Raw genomic sequence first — 16,574 nt, forward strand, 5'->3', positions numbered from 1 at the left:
TGGTGGTGCTCCCTCAATAGTTCAGTGGGTCAATGCACTGCCAAGGCAAGGTCCCACATTCAATTGCTCATATTTATGGAGTTAATTCATTTCAACTGGGGACACTACAATCTTTCTCAGTGTCCCTGAGCGTAGGAAAAGAAAATCAGCTCAAGTTCTTGCTCCCAATCCGTATGGAGTAACTCTTGCTGTCAAGCACACGTGGGGAAGTTAGGTGATATTCAGATCAGGCTCAGTTGTGATGCTCTCTGTTGGACATGTTGGAGAGTTAACAGTTAATAATCAAACTGTACTGTATAAACCATAACTGGTTGATGGAACAGCAGGCTGCCTAGAGATAAAAGGAGAGGTGGATACCAAGAGAATCAAGGGATATGGGGATAGGGTGGGAAACTGGAGTTAAGGTAGATCATCCATGATCTTATTGAATGGAAGAGCAGGCTCGAGGGGCCGTATAGCCTACGCCTGCTCCTATTTCTTATGTTCGTATGGCACCATAGGCTACTGCCCGTGAGTGAGGGGAAGAATGAGTTCTGTTCCGCTCCAGATGTCTTCTTCTCAACTGCAAGGAATGCCTGTGCAAGGAAATATGTAACTGGAACGAACATCGGCCATAAGTGATTAATGTATAACTTTAGTGATTAGCGTAACAAATATAAGCAGAGGGATCAATTAACTATAGTATAGAATGGATGTCTGATACAATTTTGGTAAACAAGCTGTACTTGGGAATGTGCGGAGACAGCTAAATCATGAAGTCTGGAGGTAGTTAATCATGAAGGAGTGAGAAGGGGTTAGAATTCCAAAGTCTACTTATCTGTGAAATGTACTTTTGAAGTAAACAACTAGGATATATAAGGAGGGTTTCCAGGGCTAATAGGTAGCTAGAGAAAAAGAAACCCAAAGCTACCCTTGTACTGTATAGACTGATCACCTATGCTGTATGAATAAAGACTCTTCCGTATACTCAACTACCTCATGAACGTCTTACTCGAAGCATGTTGCCAGAACCATAGAAGGAAGGAGATTGACCATCAAATTGGTGCCGTGAACTCATCCAACAATATGCGGACAGTGAGTATAATTTAATGTCGGCAGCGGGTATAACTAGTTCCTGGGAACCGTGATCTAGAGAATGGGATGGAATCAGGCAAGGTAGAAGGTTTCTCGACCTAAGTGGTCCCTTTAAAAGCTTCAGACTGGATTAGAGGAAAAGGGGGATCCCATGGGTTTATCAAAGACATTCGGAAAGGGAGCTGGGAGGAGATAGAAAAGGCGCTGGGAAAAGCGTGCCAGCAGAAACAAAGACAGTAGCCCCGGGATGAAAAATACCGGCGAGACGGTTGTTAGAGTATGTGGCTCACTTCTGTGGGCAGGGATGTGAGGCCAAAGTTGGTGATCTTATGAAAGAGGAAGAACAGTCTGAGGCGTTGCTTATGAATTCGGTAAAGGAAGCCGAGGATGAACAAGACTAAGTGGCGGCTACCACCGTGACCGCACAGGGGTTAGGGAATCAGCAGGTGATGATGAAACAGGAAAGGAAACTCAAGGATAGGCAGACAAAGGTGGTCTGGATATTAGCAGTTTCACTTAAAGTTAAAACAAATGAGAAGCTGATGCAGAAAGTTAGAAATGAAAGCAATGGGAGCAGCTTGCTCAGCACTAAAGTTTCTATAGGAATGGGTCGTCTCAAAACTGATAAGATGTTCAGTAAAAAGCAAAAATGCAGGAGTTGTAAGCATGGTCCAAAGGGATGTGGAATCAGAGCTGGAATGTTGAAACCAGCAGTGAGAGAGGCAGTTATAGCGGTTCCAGTGAGTGAATGGAGAAATGGACTGGGACTCTCGACTGGATCCTCAGCATCGCCTTCCTCCTTTGCTCTATATCATTACACCCCTCCCATATACCAACAGAGAAAAGTGTTAAGAATTGTGCAGGAGGTAACTGGCTTGGGTGAGGACACGGACTGTGATGTTCTTGAGTTTTTGAATCTGTACAGAATGGGGTTAAGTAGCAAATATCAGAAATTGAAAATTGGTTTGAGACAAAAAGGATAAAATGCAAAATACTGCAAGATTTCAGTGTACCTACTCTTTAAAAAGCCTGTGTGAAGGGGGAGGGTGAGTAGCCAGAGGTCATGGTCCATATTGGTAGCAACGACATAGGTAGAAAGTGGGTAGAGGTCATGCAGGCAGAGTTTAAGGAGCTAGGAAAGAAATTAATGAGCAGGACCTTAAAGGTAGTAATCTCCGGATTACTCCCAGTGCCACGCGCTAGTGAGTATAGAAATAGAAGGATAGAACAAATGAAAGCGTGGCTGGAGAGATGGTGCAGGAGGAAGGGCTTTAGATTCCTGGGGCATTGGGACCAGTTTGGGTGGACTTGGGACCTATACAGGCCTGACGGGTTGCACCTCAAGAGGGCTGGGACCAATATCCTCGTGGGGAGGTTTGCTAGTGCTATTGGGAAGCGTTTAAACTAGCTTAGCAGGGCGGTGGGAACCTGAGCGTAGATTCAGAAGGGAGAGAAGTAGAGTTGAAAATGGAAGAGAAAAAATTAGTGAGCTTGTTTGGAAGGCAGAGGAAACAAATGTTAGAAAATAGACAACAAAAGAGCTTGGCAGTGTTTAATTGCAAGATGTCTAGTGAATAAGGCAGATGAGCTAAGGGCACAGATAGACATGTGGAAGTTTGATATCTTAGCTATTACAGAAACATGGCTTAAAGAGGATGGGCAAAAAATTGATAAAGAAGAGGTAATAGAAAGACTAGCTGTACTTAAAGTAGATAAGTCACCTGGTCCGGATTGGATGCATCCTCGGTTGCTAAGTGAAGTAAGGGTGGAAATTGCGGAGGTACTGGCCATAATCTTCCAAACATCCGTAGATATGGGGGTGGTGCCAGAGGACTGGAGAATTGCAAATGTTACACCCTTGTTCAAAAAAGGGTATAAGGATAAACCCAGCAACTATAGGCCAGTCAGTTTAACCTCAGTGGTGGGGAAACTTTTAGAAACGATAATCCAGGACAGAATTAACAGTCACTTGGACGAGTGTGGGAAAGCCAGCACGGATTTGTTAAAGGCAAATCATGTTTAACTAATCTGATAGAGTTTTTTGATGAGGTAACAGAGAGGGTAAATGAGGGCAATGCAGTTGATATGGTATATATGGACTTTCAAAAGGCATTTGATAAAGTGCCACATGGTAGGCATAACATCAAGATTACAGCTGATGGAATAAAGGGGGCAGTAGCAACATGGATACAGAATTGGCTAAGGGACAGGAAACAGAGAGTAGTGGTGAATGGTTGTTTTTCAGGTTGGAGGGGAGTGCTCCCCAGGGATCATAGCTGGGACCACTGCTTTTCTTGATATATATTAATGACTTGGACTTAGGTGTACAGGGCACAATTTCAAAATTTGCAGATAACACAAAACTTGGAAGGGTAGTAAACAGTGAGGAGGATAGTGATAGACTTCAAGAGGACATAGACAGGCTGGTGCCATGGACGGACACGTGGCAGATGAAATTTAATGCAGAAAAATGCAAAATGATACATTTCGGTAGGAAGAACGAGTAGAGGCAATATAAACTAGAGGGCACAACTCTAAAAGGGGTACAGGAACAGAGAGATCTGGGGGTATATGTGCACAAATCATTGAAGGTGGCAGGGCAGGTTGAGAAAGCGGCTAAAAAAGCATACGGGATCCTGGGCTTTATAAATAGAGGCATAGAGTACAAATGTATGGAAGTCATGATGAACCTTTATAAAACACTGGTTCGGCCACAACTGGAGTATTGTGTCCAGTTCTGGGCACTGCACTTTAGGAAAGATGTGATGACCTTAGATGGGGCACAGAAGAGATTTACTCGAATGGTTCCAGAGATGAGGGACTTTAGTTACGTGGATAGACTGGAGAAGCTGGGGTTGTTCTCCTTGGAACAGAGACAGTTGCAAGGAGATTTGGTAGAGGTATTCAAAATCCTGAAGGGCCTAGACAGAGTAGATAGAGAGAAACTGTTCCCATTGGCAGAAGGGTCAAGAACCAGAGGACATAGATTTAAGGTGATTGGCAAGAGAACCAAAGGTGACATGATGAAAAACTTTTTTACACAGTGAGTGGTTAGGATCTGGAATGCACTGTCCGAGGGGATGGTGGAGGCAGATTCAATCATGGCCTTCAAAGGGGAACTGGATAAGTAAAATTTGCAGGGCCACGGGGTAGGACGGGGGAGTGAGACTATCTGGATTGCTCTTGCATAGAGCCAGCACGGGCTCAATGGGCCGAATGGCCTCCTTCCTTGCTGTAACCTTTCTATGATTCTATGATTCTAGGAATGGCAGCTCAACATTCCTGGTTACAGGGTTTTCAGATGAGATAGAGAGGGGAAAAAAAAAGGAGGGGGTGGCAATATTGGTTAAAGAAACAATTACAGCTGTGAGGAGCGATGATAAGTTAGAAGGATCATTTAATGATGCCATATGGGTTGAGCTAAAGAACAAAAAAAGGGGCAATCACACTGCTGGGAGTATACTACAGACCCCCAAACAGTCAGAGGGAGGTAGAAGAGCAAATATGTAGGCAAATTTCTGAAAAGTGCATAAACAATAGGGCAGTGACAGTAGGGGATTTCAACTACGCCAATATTAACTGGGGTACAAGCAGTGTAAAAGGTATAGAGGGTGCAGAATACTTAAATTGCATTCAGCAGAACTTTTTTAACCCGTACGTAGCAAGCCCAACAAAGGAGGGGGGGGGGGTGCGGTTCTGGGCTAAGTTTTAGGGAATGAAGCTGGGCAGGTGGAAGAAGTATCAGTGGAGAGCATTTTGCTGGTGGTGATCATAATTCAGTCAGATTTAGCAAAGCTATGGAAAAGAACAAAGATAGAACAGGCATAAAAGTTCTCAATTGGGGAAAGGCCAATTCTACTAAGCTGAGAAGTGATTTAGCTAAAGTGAACTGGAAATAGCTACTTGAAGGTAAATTAGTGTCAGAGCAGTGTGAGACATTCAAGGGGTTCAGAGTAAACATGTTCCCACGAAGAAAAAAGGGTGGGACTGCCAAATCTAGAGCCCCCTGGATGAGAAGGAACATACAGGGTAGAATACATCAAAAAAGGGAAGCTTACAACAGATACCGAGAGCTCAACACTGCAGAATGCCTAGAGGAGTATAGAAAGTGCAGAGGTGAAATTAAAATGAAAATTAAGAAAGCAAAGAGAAGGCATGAAAAAATACTGGCAAGTAAAATCAAGGAAAACCCAAAGATGTTTTATAAATACATAAGGAGCAAGAGAATAACTAAGGAAAGAGTAGGGCCTATTAGAAACCAAAGAGGTAACCTGTGTGTGGAGGCGGAAGATGTGGGTACGGTTCTAAATGAAAACTTTGCATCTGTTTTCACAAAAGAGGGAGACGATGCAGAGATTATAGTTAAGGAGGAGGAGTGTGAAATATTGGATGGAATAAACATAGTGAGAGAGGAAGTATTAAAGGGTTTAGCATCTTTGAAAGTAGATAAATCGACAGGCACAGATGAAATGTATCCCAGGCTGTTAAGAGAAGCAAGGGAGGAAATAGCAGAGACTCTGACGATCATTTTCCAATTCTCTCTGACTACAGGCGTGGTGCTGGAGGATTGGAGGACTGCTAACGTTGTACCGTTATTTAAAAAGGAGGAAACAGATAGGCTGAATAATTATAGGCCAGTCAGTCTAACCTCGGTGGTGGGCAAATTATTGGAATTGATTCTGAGGGACAGCATAAATTGTCATTTAAAAAGGCACAGATTAATCAAGGACAGTCAGCATGGATTTGTTAAGGGAAGGTTATGTCTGACTAACTTGATTTAATTTTTTGAGCAGGTAACAAGGAGGGCCGATGATGGTAACGCGTTTGATGTAGTCTACATGGATTTTAGCAAGGCTTTTGACAAGTCCCACATGGCAGACTGGTCAAAAAAGTAAAAGCCCATGGGATCCAAGGGAAGGTGGCTAGTTGGATTCAAAATTGGCTCAGTGGCAGGAAGCAAAGGGTAATGGTTGACGGGTGTGTTTGCGACTGTTTTCAGTGGGGTTCTGCAAGGCTCAGTACTGGGTCCCTTGCTTTTTGTGGTTTATATTAATGATTTGGACTTGAATGTGGAGGGATTGATCAAGAAGTTTTCAGATGTTACAAAAATTGGCCATGTGGTTGATAGTGAAGAGGAAAGCTATAGACTGCAGGAAGGTATCAATGGACTGGTCAGGTGGGCAGAAAAGTGGCAAATGGAATTCAATCCAGAGAAGTGTGAGGTAATGCATTTGGGGAGGGCAAACAGGGCAAGGGAGTACACAATAAATGGGAGGATACTGAGAAGTGTAGAGGAACAAAGCGACTTTGGAGTGCATATCCACCAATCCCTGAAAGTAGCAGGACGGGTCGATAAGGTGGTTAAAAAGGCAAACGGATACTTTCCTTCAGTGGCCAAGGCATAGAATATAAGAGCAGGGAGGTTATGCTAGAACTAGATAAGACATTGGTTAGGCCACAGCTTGAGTATTACGTACAGTTCTGGTCACCACATTACAGGAAAGATGTGATTGCACTAGAGAGGATACAGAGGAGATTTACGAGGATGTTTCCAGGGCTGGAGAATTTTAGCTATGAGAAAAGATTGGATAGGCTGGGAAACCCTCAACTCATTTACAAAATACTTGGATGTGCACTTGAAGTGCTGTAACCTACAGGGCTATGGACCAAAGGCTGGAAAGTGGAATTAAACTGGATCGCTCTTTTTCGGCCGACATGGACATGATGGGCCAAATGGCCTCCTTCTGTGCTGTAACTTTCTAATGATTCGATGAATGTTTCGGTGCCACCGACTGTGGCTCCACTCTCTTTTTCAGTGCTTGTTATGTGTTAGTCCCTTTTGTGTAAGATTAATACAAAGACTTTGTTTAGCTGTGAAGGCTAGCTTTTTCTTCAATTATGTTCAATATTTTTTACAGTCATTTGGAAAGACGCCTGAAGAAAGAACAAAACAAAAGATGATTTTATTTATTGGGTTTTTGTAATCCCGTGCTATTTTGATAATTTTATCTGTTCTGTATTGTGTTAAGTTTAAGATAGTGCTGAATTAAATCTGAGTTATTGAGGTTAACTAACCCATTCAATTGTGAAAACCAGACTTTTATTGTGGCCACGGTGAAATTCTGGTTACTGTAAACTATGTGAGCATTTCCAGTTCCGGACATGAGATTATCACATTAAAAAATTGGCATTTTTGAATTTCTCAAGCATGCCAATGACTCAATGATTTGAGGTGGATAAAGAGTTAATGTTGAGTGTAATTCATAGTATCTTAATAGTATCATAGTATGGAACAGCTCAGGGGGTGGCCACTCGGCCCATCTTATCTGTGCCGGCTCTTTGAAATAGTTATCCAATTAGTCCCATTCCCCTGCTCTTTCCCCATAGCCCTATAATTTTTTTCCCTTCAAGTATTTATCCAATTCCCTTTTGAAAATTACTATTAAATCTGCTTCCACCACCCTTTCAGGCAGCACATTCCAGATAATTACAACTTGCTGTGGAAACGTTTTTTCCTCTTGTTGCCTCTGGCTCTTTTGCCGATCACCTTAAATCTGTGTCCACCAGTTACCGACCTTTCTGCCGCTGGAAACAGTTTCTCCTTATTCATTCTATCAAAACCGTTCATCATTTTGAACACCTCTGTCAAATCTCCCCATAACGTTCTCTGTTCTAAGGAGAACAATCCCAGCTTCTCCAGTCTCTCCATATAACTGAAGTCCCTCATCCATGGCACCATTCTAGTAAATCTCTTCAGCACCATCTTTAAGACCTTGACATTCTTCCCAAAGTGTGGTGCCCAGACGTGAACACAATACTCCAGCTGAGGCCTAACTAGTGTTTTATAAAGGTTTAGCATAACTTCCTTGCTTTTGTACTCTATGCCTCTCTTAATAAAGCCCAGGATCCCAAATGCTTTTTAAAAGCCTTCTCAACTTGTCCTGCCGCCTTTAACGATTTGTGTACATACCGCCCCCCCCCCCCCCCCACAGGTCTCTCTGTTCCTGCAACCCCCTTAAAATTGTACCATTTAGTTTATATTGCCTCTCCTCATTCTTCCTACCAAAATGTATCACTTCACACTTCTCTGCATTAAATTTCATTTGCCATGTGTCTGCCCATTTCACCAGTCTGTCTATGTCCTCCTAAAGTCTGTTACTATCCTCTTCATTGTTTATTACATTTCCAACTTTGTGTCATCTGCAAACTTTGAAATTATACCCTCTATACCCAAGTCCAGGTCATTAATATATATCTGAAAGAGCACTGGTCCTAATACTGACCCCTGAGGAACATTATCATATACTTCCCTTCAGTCTGAAAAACAGTCATTCAGCACTACTCTCTGCTTTCTGTCTCCTAGCCAATTTTGTATCCACGCTGCCACTGTCCCTTTAATCCCATGGGCTTTAATTTTACTAACAAGTCTATTATGTGGTACTTTTTCAAATGCCTTTTGAAAGTCCATGCACACAACATCAACCACACTACCCTCATCAACCCTCTCCGTTACTTCATCACAGAACTCTATCAAGTTAGTCAAACACGATTTTCCTTTAATAAATCCGTGCTGACTTTCATTTATTAGCCCATACTTTTCCAAGTGCCACTTAATTTTGTCCCAGATTATTGTCTCTAAAAGTTTCCGAACCACTGACTGGCCTGTTACTGCCAGGTTTATCACTCTCCCCTTTTTTGAATACGGATTTAACATTTACAATCCTCCAGTCCTCTGGCACCGCCCCCGTATTTAATGAGGATTGGAAGATTGCGGCCAGAGCCTCTGTTATTTCCACCCTTACTTTGCTCAGTAACCTAGGATGCATCCAATCTCGACCGGGTGACTTCTCTACTTTGAGTACTGCCAATCCTTTAAGTACCTCCTTTTCATCTATTTTTATCCTATTTAATTGATGTGTTTGGAGTTGTGTTGAGTAACAGAGACCGTGAATAATGTTGTTATCTGTGGGGGCAGGGGGGTTGGTTCTGTACAGGGCATCAATTTTGACTTGATTTGGTGCCTCTAAAATTTTGGAACATTTGAGGTGATTCTGATTGTTTAATCATCTTGGTTGTACTGGAATGTCTTAGCTGGAATGTGATAGCCATTTGCAAACTGACAGCACTCTTTGATCTTTTGATTGACTGTGGTCAAAACAAAGTGACCAGGAAAAACATCTGAGGATCTACTGCTATCTCTATGACAACAATCTGGAGACATCTTGTAGTTGAACAGTACGAACTACCTAAGAGTTAATAAAATGAGGGTTTTGGATATCTCTTAAATAAATGCTAAATGACTTAACAAAAATTGGAGTTTAATCTGAAACATTTGTAGGTAAAAAGGCCAGGTACAACCTACGCTTTTTAAAATGAGATGAAAGAACTAAAATGCAGTCTTCTCCAACAGAAATGTTTCACATAATATTTAAAGTTAATAGTGATGTTACTAATGATTTCTTCTGTTTTAACAGATTTTCAATTCCTAAGGATGAAAAAAAAAGTTTGGTAAAATGCTTGTGTCGTCACAGCTCATGTTTGGAAGTCAGAGGAGAGAAATTTATTTTCCAAAATTTAATTGTATTAGGATCTTTGTGCACGTTTTAATGGCACACAGACTTTGAAAACAAAAAGTAAAATGGAGTTTGATTTTTTTCATTTAGCAAAGATTTTTAAAATTTCCGTGAACGCTGCTTGACACAGGCTGACGCTAACTGACACTGAATCTGGGTCCGCCTTCTTTTCACTGCAAAGAAGTTAACCCCTTCCATAGGAAGTTGATTTTAATTTTTTCTAGTATGAGATTAACTCTGCTTAAATCTTAAGCCATTTGGGAAACAGAAGAGGAAACAAAAATATAGTCAGGAGAATGAGGAAAAAGCAGAAGTAAGCGATGAAAACTTTGTTTCTCTTACAAATGATCGCTGAAGAAACCCCTGCTAGTGAATCTGACCACGATCCAAGAAAATGGAAAGAAAAGAGGATTGTGGTACAATTCTCTCATCTGTGGTATGTTGTTGCTTATGGCGGCAACAATGTTGTTGGAGTACGTATATTGGTACAAAAAAATGTTAGCCTCTGAAACTTTTGTTTCTGTCCCAACAAACCCTGCTACACATTGGGCTGACTGCGTGGAAGAAGTAAGCAATGTCTGTCGTATCTCTGGGACTGCTTTTACTGATGTGACCTGAAATGAGACTTTGTGCTGATATAATTGGTCGGTGAATTGTTCTGAGAATCAATGGACCAGTTATGGATAGCAGAATAAAGATCCTTACAGGAATGAAATACGAGGACAATATTATATTACTGTTACGTTTACACCAGGGCGCTTACAGTATAAATTAATTAATGATTCAGGCTTGATACGTGTACGAAGAAGGAGGCTTCTTCGTACACGTTCAGGTGGCAGTTACCGTATTTTGGTAGGTGTAGGAAAGGGCCTCGGGGCCACCATGGTTGGCTTCAATAAAATGCCCATTATGAAACCATTCACAAAAGAGGCTCGGCCCCCATCTGGACTGGCATCAGTAGTCTGGTATGCCTTGCTGATGGTGGAGCCATCCTCAGTGTCTTGCTCACTGCGTGGTGGCATGAAAAGAAACCTCTTATAAGTAAACATTTTAAACGAATATTGGAACCTTGCCATGGACGTCTGTGTGTATATTACACTTGCATGCACAGGCAATATTGGGAGGTTACATGTAACACTTCTACCGTTCTGACATACTTGTGAAGGATGGGGGTAAAAGGATGCTGAGGTCTATAAGAGTGACCCCTTTGCCCTGCCCCAGTGTGGGTAACGATCCGACCTATACCACTCCTGTACTGGGAAGTGGCACAACAATGCCACCGCAATGTGTGCACGTGGCCCAAATCAGGTCAGGTCCTATCATTCCGATGCTCCATCTGAATCATACATTGTATCAAGTTATGAGCTGGATAATAGTGCATGTTTCTTATCCAGCATCCAATTTCGGGTCAGACTTGACCTTCTAGACACCCTAGCGGCCAGTGTAGGACTTGGAGCGGCATCCATTAATGCTATGAGTAATGAGGTCCTAGCGAACAAACTACAAGCAATTGGAAAAGATGTACAAACAATGGCCCACCCCATTAAAAGTATACTCGGGACTGAATAGGACATGGCTCATGAGCTTGTAAATATGATAATCACTGAATCACAGGCTTTATGGGATAAGATGGAAATCATTTATTCCGAGTTCTTTAACCCAGGTACCTTGGGTTGTGGTCTGTCTCAATATTCAAGCTACAAAATGTTGCTACAATAGACCATAGGCACTCACCTATCCTATTGGGCTCAGAATCAGATCTCCAGTAATCTTAGCCAGTTTGCTAATGATAACTCATGCTCCTGGGTCCTATTGTCCGGACTGTGCACTGGAATAGGTTGCCAACTGATTGGGCAAATCCCGCAGGATGGTATACAGGTAATGATATATCCGTACGTTGATGTGGGTTCACCATACGTTTTTACTGACCGAAAAGACTGGGGATCAGACTTTGATACCACAATAGGCAGTTTTCTGGAGTAACGTGTATCGAATTGCCTGGATAATGAATTTGAAGGAATATGTTTTCCACCCACTCAGCCTACTGGGGAGAAGGTAACTTGGGAGATTGTATCCCATATGCAGGAACGTGTGAATCCCATGTTGTTTTATGCTGGACGTGGACTGTTATGTTTTAGAACTAAGTGTATTAATGTAACTTTTTTTATTATTCGTTCATGGGATGTGGGCGTTGCTGGCTAGGCCGGCATTTATTGCCCATCCCTTATTGCCCTTGAGAAGGTGGTGGTGAGCTGCCTCCTTGAACCGCTACAGTCCGTGTGGTGAAGGTTCTCCAACAGTGCTGTTAGGTAGGGAGTTCCAGGATTTTGACCCAGTGACGATGAAGGAACAGCGATATATTTCCAAGTCGGGATGGTGTGTGACTTGGAGGGGAACATGCAGGTGGTGTTGTTCCCATGTGCCTGCTGACCTTATCCTTCTAGGTGGTAGAGGTCGTGGGTTTGGGAGATGCTGTCGAAGAAGCCTTGGCGAGTTGCTGCAGTGCATCCTGTAGATGGTACACGCTGCAGCCTTGGTGCGTGGTGGTGAAGGGGATGAATGTTTAGGGTGATGGATGGGGTGCCCACCAAGTGGGCTGCTTTGTCCTGGATGGTGTCGAGCTTCTTGAGTATTGTTGGAGCTGCACTCATCCAGCAAGTGGAGAGTATTCCATCACACTCCTGACTTGTGCCTTGTAAATGGCGGAAAGGCTTTGGGGAGTCAAGAGGTGAGTCACTCACCACAGAATACCCAGCCTCTGACTGCTCTTGTAGCCACACTATTTATGTGGCTGGTCCAGTTAAGTTTCTGGTCAATGGTGACCCCCAGGATGTTGATGGTGGGGGATTTGGCAATGGTAATGCTGTTGAATATCAAGGGGAGGTGGTTAGACTCTCTCTTGTTGGAGATGGTCATTGCCTGGCACTTGTCTGGCGTGAATGTTACTTGCCACTTATCAGCCAAAGCCTGGATGTTGTACATTTTGCTGCATGCGGGCACGGACTGCTTCATTATCTGAGGGGTTGGGAATGGAACTGAACACTGTGCAATCATCAGCAAACAACCCTATTTCTGACCTTATGATGGAGGGAAGGTCATTGATGAAGCAGCTGAAGATGGTTGGGCCTAGGACACTGCTCTGAGGAACTCCTGCAGCATTGTCCTGGGGCTGAGATGATTGGCCTTCAACAACCACTACCATCTTCCTTTATACTAGGTATGACTCCAGCCAATGGAGAGTTTTCCCCTGATTCCCATTGTCTTCAATTTTACTAAGGTTCCTTGGTGCCACACGTGGTCAAATGCTGTCTTGATGTCAAGGGCTGTCACTCTCACCTCACCTCTGGAATCAGCTCTTTTGTCCATGTTTGCACCAAGCTGTAATGAGGTCTGGAGCCGAGTGGTCCTGGCAGAACCCAAACTGAGCATCAGTCAGCAGGTTATTGGTGATTAAGTGCTACTTGATAGCACTGTCGACAACACCTTCCATCACTTTGCTGATGATTGAGAGTAGACTGATGGTGTGCTAATTGGCCGGATTGGATTTGTCTTGCTTTTTGTGGACAGGACATACCTGGGCAATTTTTCACATTGTCGGATAGATGCCAGTGTTGGAGCTGTACTGGAACAGCTTGTATGATATACTTGATTGTCAAACTATATCGCATGTATTATTTTGTGTGCATGGTGCGTGATCAGTATTTATATGTGAGGGTTCCCCGTTGACTGCTCCACAATGGTGTCATAGGGATAAGACTGTAGGTAAGTTTAACTATTCAATTAGTAGTATGGATATGGATCTTAATATTAAAAAAAATAGACAATTAATGGATAAAGAGCATGTGAAGAAGGAATTGAGTATGTTAAGTGATCATGATTGGAAATTGTGTTTGGAAACTAAAGACAACCTAGATGAGATACAGGTGATCCAAATGAGAATAGAACATGATATTAAACACTCATGGTGGGAGTTATTACTCGGGTGGTCACTGGAGTTTTGAATATTGCTTTGCACCCCATCGTTTGAATCATGGCCTCATTGATCCTGTTATTGATCATCATGTTAACCCTTTGCTGCTGGGTAAAGAAGAAGATAATGCAGTTGAACCAACTGTCGAGAGAGCAACTGAAACGTATATTGTCTACACAGTCCATCTCACTATGCGAGAATGCATAAGAAATAAAAAGTGTTGGATATGTTGGTCATGTTGGAAAATTAAAAAGTAATAATCAAACTGAACTGTTTAAACCATAACTGGGACAGTAGGCTGCCTAGGGATAAAAGGAAAAATGGAACCGTAAGCTTCTGCCTGTGAGCAGTGGGGGAGGGGGAGAGGGGGGATTGAGTTCTGTTCCGCTCCAAATGTCTCCTTATCAAGGAAGGAATGCCTGTGCAAGCAAATATGTAACTGGAACGAGCATCGACCATGACTTATTAATGTATAACTTTAGTGATTAGTGTAACAAATATAAGCAGAGGGATCAATTAACTATAGTATAGAATGGATGTCTGATACAATTTTGATAAACAAGCTGTACTTGGGAAAATCCGGAGACAGCTAAATCATAAAGTCTGGAAGTAGTTAATCATGAAGGAGTGAGAAGGGGTTAGAAGTCCGAAGTCTACTTATCTGTGAAATGTACTTTTGAAGTGAACAACTAGGGTATATAAGGAGGTTTTCCAGGGCTAGTTAAGTAGCTGGAGAGAGAGAAACCCAAAGCTACCCTTGTACTGTACAGACTAATCACCTATGCTGTATGAATAAAGACTCTTCCATATACTCAACTGCCTCGTGAACGTCTTACTCGAAGCATGTTGCCAAAGCCATAGAAGGAAGGAGGTTGACCAACACCCTCCACTGTTAAAGAGCTGGCCAACACTCAATAGCTAGGCTCACACACAAAGAATGAACACTTTGATAAGCTACAGAGGTCTATGGAATAATACCCTAACACTAATTAGCACCTCCAGGAGAGGAGGGGAGAAACTGTGGCAGCAGGGGGTGGGGGTGGGGGGGAGTTAAAGAAAGAGGTCAGTGCTCCATCTTATATGACATGTGAACTGATCATTTGGTGCATTACTGAATTCAGCATTTTTTGGCATTCAAAATTATGCAACACATCACATGACAAGCACATTCATAGTCGATGACTGCAGGAGTTTAAAAAGTTCTCCTTTGTGCCAACTACAAACAATGGACTGAGGCATTCCTGAGCCTTTCAGCACTTCAGCAACATTTAACAGCAGCCAATCAAAACAGAAAATACTTCAACATTGTGTGTTCTACAGGCATCAAACTTCCTCCCAGCAAATGGAAAGCTGCACAGAAGCTATACATAGAAAACAAATACATTCCACACAGCCAGTGTTACTAATACAGAGTGCAACCATCACAACAGACACAAGACCGTGCCATCATCACAGCAACCATTCTGATTCACAGACAGACAAGATAATAACATAAGGAGCCTCTTTCAAGATACACAAAAGAAGTCAAACTGCTGATTGATAATTAGATGGGTAACTAGGTAGAACACACTCCCCCATAGCATCTATTCAACACACTGCAACATTTCATATTTTCCATTACACATTTATTAAGAGCTGAAATAATACACAGTATTGATATATACTCAAAACTATATGATTTACAGCTATATATTTTGGAATATTTGTGAACAAACAAAAACAGATAAAGAATTCTAATCATGAGGAAAATAAAAATCAACGGGATGCTACTTTTGAAAATGATATCAGAGACCCTGTGATACTATACAACACAAACACAGATAATGCCAAACCAAGCAAGGCCAGAATGTGCCATTCTGCTCCACAGTAGAGAAAAATCCTAACCCAAGACAAATATGACTGAATACTCAAACCACATGTATAAGGAAACTGTTATACACTAGAATCCATGGCAAAAACTGTTTGCTATTCAGTCACAAAACATCTGATTCAGAAAATAAATGAGATTTGATGTGAATCAACTCATACACGGAATTGCGGATCAGAAAATACCACCAACTACAGCAGCACACATGCCAAGTGTCTGTGGTTGAGATGGACAGTCAGCGTTTTGGAGCATTGTCTGCGTTCCCAGATACCGGCCAGGCTCCACCCACCCCCCACCCCCGCCCAACAGCCCCCCCACCCCCTCTCAGCATTGTCCCGGGGGCCAACTGTCTGTTGCTGCTGTAAGTGACTGAATGCCGCTGCACACTGCGGGTAGGAGTCTCATGTCATCAGGAATTGATACCCACAATATGTAGTGGCCTTCAATCACTTATAGTAGCAACAGGAGGTAGGAGACTGGGAGTGACACTTGGGGGAGGCAAATGCTGGGAGAAGTGCTGTGGGACGAGATGGAAAAGGCTTCCAACATGAGCTGGGTTGGTGAAAGAGAGTGTTGGCATGAATTGCAGTGGAGGAGGGAGTGAAGGAGAGTGCCAGCATGACTAAGGTGGTGGTGGGGGGGGTATGAATGTGCTACCTTAACTGGCGATAAAGGAAGGTGCCAATATGAACTGGGTGAGGGGAAGAAAGGTGGCAGAATAAACTGGGTAAGGGGGAGTAGAGTGTCACCGTGAATAGCGGGAGCAGGAAGGGAGTGTGTCAGCATTAAGTGGGGTGTTGGATGGGACGAACTGATCAGGAAACAAAGATTGCCACTGTGAACTGGGGAGACGGTTTGAGGGGAACAGTATAAGTGTTTACAATTGTAAATTCTGGGTAATTTAATGCAAAAATTCCAAACTCACTCGGGAAATATGCTCCCAGGCTTCACTTGGCATGGGGGGCATAGCATTGGGATGGAGTGTGTGTAATTTTAAGTTTCCTGACCATAGCTTGGGATGATCCTACAGTCAATAAATCCAAGGTTAAACCCTCGATTTGCTATTAGGAGATTTTTAGATTATATAAAT

The 16,574-nt window shown here is 42.7% G+C and overlaps 1 protein-coding gene and 1 long non-coding RNA gene across 3 annotated transcripts in view; one reads left to right on the forward strand and one right to left on the reverse strand.

The window, feature by feature from the left end:
* si:ch211-130h14.4 (uncharacterized) overlaps positions 1–16,574 on the reverse strand; it is a 210,796-nt gene that overhangs the window by 184,559 nt on the left and 9,663 nt on the right. The window lies entirely within an intron of this gene.
* Positions 526–14,428, forward strand: LOC137324604 (uncharacterized). Its single transcript, XR_010963678.1, has 2 exons — positions 526–1,074; positions 9,549–14,428. It is a non-coding gene; the product is annotated as an uncharacterized lncRNA (long non-coding RNA).

Source organism: Heptranchias perlo, chromosome 8, assembly GCF_035084215.1.
Source record: "Heptranchias perlo isolate sHepPer1 chromosome 8, sHepPer1.hap1, whole genome shotgun sequence".
Taxonomy (NCBI): domain Eukaryota; kingdom Metazoa; phylum Chordata; class Chondrichthyes; order Hexanchiformes; family Hexanchidae; genus Heptranchias; species Heptranchias perlo.